This window comes from Lathyrus oleraceus, chromosome 3 (genome assembly GCF_024323335.1).
Source record: "Lathyrus oleraceus cultivar Zhongwan6 chromosome 3, CAAS_Psat_ZW6_1.0, whole genome shotgun sequence".
Lineage (NCBI taxonomy): Eukaryota > Viridiplantae > Streptophyta > Magnoliopsida > Fabales > Fabaceae > Lathyrus > Lathyrus oleraceus.
In genome coordinates, this window is record NC_066581.1 from 372,900,212 (window position 1) to 372,906,211 (window position 6,000).

The window sequence follows — 6,000 nt, forward strand, 5'->3', positions numbered from 1 at the left end:
GATCACCCCTCTACCGGAATGTTCAGAATGCGCCCTGTTGATAGACCAGTGCCAATACCTGAAGACTCTCATTCCGGAAGACCGTTTGTCTTAGATTATATCTTTGATGTGTAGGTTGAGAATCACCTCCAGGCTTGTTGGATGGGATTCATTGTTGTAATCCGTTTATTTGGATCTTTTTTGACTCTGTTGTATGAGCCTGTTGCTCTTATCTATAGATAAGGTTGTTGGTGTTTCATTTTGATCTCATTTATCTTGTGTATGTTGTTCTCTTGTTGCTGCAGGTTGCCATCTTTTAAGGATGAATCAGGCTCTTTGAATGCCTGAGAAATGAACATATCATGTGCATCATACGCATCATTAACATCATACTCATAACATTTTGCATAGCAGGTGTTCTTGTTCGTGACTTCTCACTTTGGTTCCTGTGTTCAGGCAGGATAGCTGATCAAAGACCGCACTGGTACTCAACGAGACTGAACCATCAAAGGAACATGGATCAAGTGCAAGCTGAGTTAGCAGAGATGAGGGCTAACATGGCCCAGTTCATGCACATGATGCAAGGGGTTGCACAAGGTCAGGAAGAACTCCGAGCTCTAGTTCAGAGACAAGAAGTTGTAATTCCGCCGGCCAACCAAGCATTGCCGGAGGGAGGCCCGATCAATGACAACGCTACTGCGGCTATGCCCGTCAACAACTATGCTGTAGGGGATGAAGTGAGAGGTATTAGAGTCAACGGTCAACCGATTGCTCCAGAGACTGTTAATGCCAGAGCAGTCCGTGCTCCGGCCCGTAATCAAGCTCCGATTGTTGACAGACAAGAGGATATGTTCACTCTGCTCAGTGAAGACGAAGACATTTTGGGAAGGGTTGATGAGAGGGATCGTAAAGTTGATGCCCTTGCTGAGAAGATCCGGGCTATGGAATGTCAGAACTCTCTCGGTTTTGATGTTACTAATATGGGATTAGTGGAAGGCTTGAGAATCCCGTATAAATTCAAGGCGCCATCTTTTGACAAATACAACGGCACTTCTTGCCCTCGCACCCACGTGCAGGCCTACTATACAAAAATCTCTGCCTACACGGATGATGAAAAGATGTGGATGTACTTTTTCCAAGATAGTCTATTTGGGGCTTCTTTGGACTGGTACATGGAGTTAAAGAGAGATTCTATCCGCTGTTGGAGGGATCTGGGAGAGGCCTTCTTGAGGCAATACAAGCACAACATGGATATGGCACCGAGCCGGACTCAACTGCAGAGTCTATGTCAAAAATCCAATGAAAGCTTCAAGGAGTACGCCCAGAGGTGGCGTGAACTGGCTGTGAGAGTTCAACCCCCTATGCTGGAGACGGAGTTGACATATATGTTTATTGGCACGCTACAAGGAGTATTCATGGACCGGATGGGGAGCTGCCCATTCGGTAGTTTCTCTGATGTCGTCATCTATGGTGAGAGAACTGAAAGTTTGATCAAGGCTGGAAAGATCAATGATGCTAGTTCCTCCTCTTCTAAGAAACCTTTCTCTGGAGCACCTCGCCGTAGAGAAGGTGAAACTAATGCTGTACAACACCGAGGGAATGTGTACAGAGGAAATCAGAACAGAAATCAGTACCGTCCGGTGGCCGCTGTGACCATCCCAGCACCTCAGCCTCGTCAACAACAACAAAGAGTTCAACAACCACAACAACAACAACAACAACAACAACGTCCGTATCAGCCCAGGCAAAGGATGCCTGATCGACGTTTTGATCCGCTACCCATGTCATACGCCGAACTGCTGCCCGAACTACTCAGGTTGGGGTTTGTTGAGTTGCGTACAATGGCTCCGCCTACAGTATTGCCTCCTGGGTATGACGCCAACGTCCGTTGTGACTTTCACTCTGGGGCACCAGGCCACCATACTGAGAAGTGTCGGGCTTTCCAGCACAAGGTCCAAGATTTGATCGATGCCAAGGCAATCAATTTCTCTCCTGTGCCTAACGTTGTGAACAATCCTATGCCTCAGCATGGTGGGCATAGGGTGAACTGTGTTGAAGGGGAAGAAGCTGAAGATCTGGTTGTCAGTGTTAATGATGTTCAGACTTCTCTGCTGGTTGTAAAGGGCCGTCTGTTGAGGAGTGGTGTTCACCCGGGCTGTGATGAAGACTGTTTGGGCTGTGCAGAATCTGATAATGGTTGCCCACAGTTGAGGGCTGGTATTCAGAAGATGATTGATGAGGGCTGTGTTCAGTTCAATCGGGCTGTCAGAGATAATGGGGTGGTGTCGACTGTCACCATCTACTTTAAACCGTCTGAAGGACGAGGCCAGAGGGTTGTTAGTGCACCTACAACAAGTGGTACCCCAGTTACCATTTCCACTCCGGTAACCATCAGTGCTCCAACTACTATCGTGGCGTTTGGAAGAAGACCAGTTGAAAATAGTAGGGCTGTGCCATGGAGTTATAATAATGCCTACCGTAGCAACAGAAGGGCTGATAATCAGACAAGGCCAGCAAATCAAGCGCCTGTGACGATCAGTGCACCCGTTAAAACTCCTGTGGTTGTGAGTCCCGTTGTGGACAACGTTGGTGGACCAGGAGGTTTTACTCGTAGTGGACGACTGTTTGCTCCTCAGCCGTTGAGAGATGCTAATGCTGAGGCTTCTGCCAAGTCAAAGGGCAAACAGGTTGTCGTCAACGAGGAACCGGCTCAGAAGGAGGTGCCTGAGGGTTCATTTGAAAAGGACGCGGAGGAGTTTATGAAGATCATAAAGAAGAGTGATTATAAGATTGTAGATCAACTTAATCAGACTCCGTCCAAGATTTCAATACTTTCTTTGCTGCTGTGCTCCGAGGCACATCGTAATGCCTTATTAAAGATGCTGAATATGGCTTACGTACCTCAGGAGATTTCCGTCAACCAACTGGAGGGTGTGATGGCCAATGTGAGCACCAGGCACGGTGTAGGATTCACTGACCTGGACCTAACGCCTGAGGGTCGCAATCATAACAAAGCCCTGCATATCACTATGGAGTGCAAGGGGGCAGTGTTGTCTCACGTATTGGTAGACACCGGGTCGTCGCTGAATGTCTTGCCGAAGCAGATTCTGAAGAAGATTGATGTGGAAGGGGTTGTGCTTACTCCTAGTGACCTGATCGTGCGCGCATTTGACGGATCCAAACGTTCTGTGTTTGGTGAAGTTACCTTGCCGGTGAAGATAGGTCCGGAAGTGTTTGATATAATCTTCTATGTTATGGACATTCAGCCCGCCTACAGTTGTTTGTTGGGGCGTCCGTGGATTCACGCAGCAGGGGCAGTCTCGTCGACTCTCCACCAAAAACTCAAGTATGTCTGGAACGGTCAGATTGTGACCGTGTGTGGCGAAGAAGAGATTCTGGTGAGTCACCTATCCTCGTTCAAGTATGTCGAGGTGGATGGCGAGATCCACGAAACCTTATGCCAGGCATTTGAGACTGTGGCTCTTGAGAAGGTGGCGTTCGCTGATCAGAGGAAGCCAGGTGCTTCGATTGCTTCGTACAAGCAGGCCAAAGAGGTTGTTGACTCCGGCAAAGCTGAAGGCTGGGGCAAGATGGTGGACTTGCCTGTCAAAGAAGACAAATTTGGCATTGGTTATGAGCCTCTCCAGGCAGAGCAGAGTGGTCAAGCGGGTCCGAGTACCTTTACCAGCGCTGGGCTGATGAATCATGGCGACGTCTTTGCAACCGGTAGTGAAGACTGTGATAGCGACTGTGATCTAGACAACTGGGTTCGCCCGTGTGCACCAGGGGAGTCTATCAACAATTGGACGGCTGAAGAAGTGGTTCAAGTTACTCTTCAGACAGAGTAATTTTCTTTGTTTTTTCATTTTGCATGAAAACCCTACGTTCTGCCCAAGGCGTAGTGGTTCATTGTAGGGCCTCATCATGTTTTAATGATTATCATTAATAAAGGACGTTTTGCAATCAAATTTTGTGATCCCTGTCTTTCTATTTTGTTTTTCACTTTTTCAAACAATAAAAATGGCAGTGTTTTTGTTTTTGTGACTTTATTGAAATCTTTTTCTAAAACAAAACATTAAAACATGCAGAAGTGACCTTATGGCATCCACTATGAACAATCCTGTTATGGCTCAGTATGATTTTGATAATCCCATCTACCAAGCTGAAGAGGAGAGTGAGGAAGACTGTGAACTCCCGGCAGAATTGGTCAGATTGCTGAAGCAGGAGGAAAGGGTCATCCAACCTCATCAGGAGGAGTTGGAGGTTGTTAATCTGGGTACTGAGGACGCCAGAAGAGAGATCAAGATTGGGGCTGCTTTAGAGGACTCTGTCAAGAGGAGGCTGATTGAGATGCTGAGAGAATATGTGGAGATATTCGCATGGTCATATCAAGATATGTCTGGTTTGGATACAGACATTGTGGTGCATCGATTACCTCTTAGAGAAGAGTGCCCTTCGGTCAAGCAGAAGCTTCGTAGAACAAGTCCTGATTTGGCTGTCAAGATCAAGGAAGAAGTTCAAAAGCAGTGGGATGCGGGTTTTCTGGCTGTTACCAGTTATCCACCGTGGGTAGCCAACATTGTTCCTGTGCCAAAGAAGGATGGCAAAGTCAGAATGTGTGTCGATTACCGGGATTTGAACAGAGCGAGTCCGAAAGATGATTTCCCATTACCTCACATAGATGTATTGGTTGATAATACGGCTCAATCCTCGGTATTCTCTTTCATGGACGGTTTCTCGGGCTATAATCAGATTAAGATGGCGCCAGAGGACATGGAAAAGACGACATTCATTACACCTTGGGGCACGTTCTGCTATAAGGTGATGCCATTTGGGCTGAAGAATGCCGGTGCTACCTATCAGAGGGCAATGACGACTCTCTTTCATGACATGATGCACAAAGAGATTGAAGTGTACGTGGATGATATGATTGCGAAGTCGCAAACAGAAGAGGAGCACCTGGTTAATTTGCAGAAGCTGTTTGACAGATTGGTCAAGTTCAAGCTGAGGCTAAATCCAAACAAGTGTACGTTTGGCGTGAGATCTGGGAAGCTTTTAGGCTTTATTGTCAGTGAGAAAGGGATTGAGGTTGATCCAGCAAAGGTCAAAGCTATTCAAGAGATGCCTGAGCCGAAAACGGAAAAGCAAGTCTGTGGGTTTTTAGGGAGGTTGAACTACATTGCAAGGTTCATATCTCACCTAACTGCCACGTGTGAACCAATTTTCAAATTGCTAAGAAAAGATCAAGCAATCAGGTGGAATGATGACTGTCAGAAAGCTTTTGACAAGATAAAAGAGTATTTACAGAAACCTCCAATCCTGATCCCTCCAGTTCCAGGGAGACCTCTGATAATGTACCTATCAGTAACCGAGAACTCGATGGGGTGTGTATTGGGACAGCATGACGAGTCTGGTCGAAAAGAGCATGCCATATACTACCTTAGCAAAAAGTTTACCGACTGTGAAATAAGATATTCACTACTCGAGAAAACTTGTTGTGCTTTGGCCTGGGCTGCTCGCCGACTGAGGCAGTATATGTTGAACCATACTACCTTATTGATTTCTAAGATGGATCCAGTAAAATACATCTTTGAGAAGTCGGCTCTCACCGGACGTGTTGCCCGTTGGCAGATGATCTTAACAGAGTATGATATCCAATATACGTCTCAGAAGGCCATCAAAGGTAGTGTTTTGTCAGACTATCTCGCCGAGCAACCGATAGACGACTATCAGCCGATGATGTTTGAATTCCCTGATGAAGACATCATGTATCTAAAGATGAAAGATTGCGAAGAGCCTCTTGTCGAGGAAGGACCGGATCCTGATGACAAGTGGACACTGATGTTTGATGGGGCTGTGAATATGAACGGTAACAGTGTTGGGGCAGTGCTCATTAATCCCAAAGGTGCACATATACCTTTCTCTGCCAGATTGACTTTTGACGTCACCAACAACGAAGCTGAGTATGAGGCTTGTATCATGGGGATAGAAGAAGCCATCGACTTGAGAATCAAAACGCTT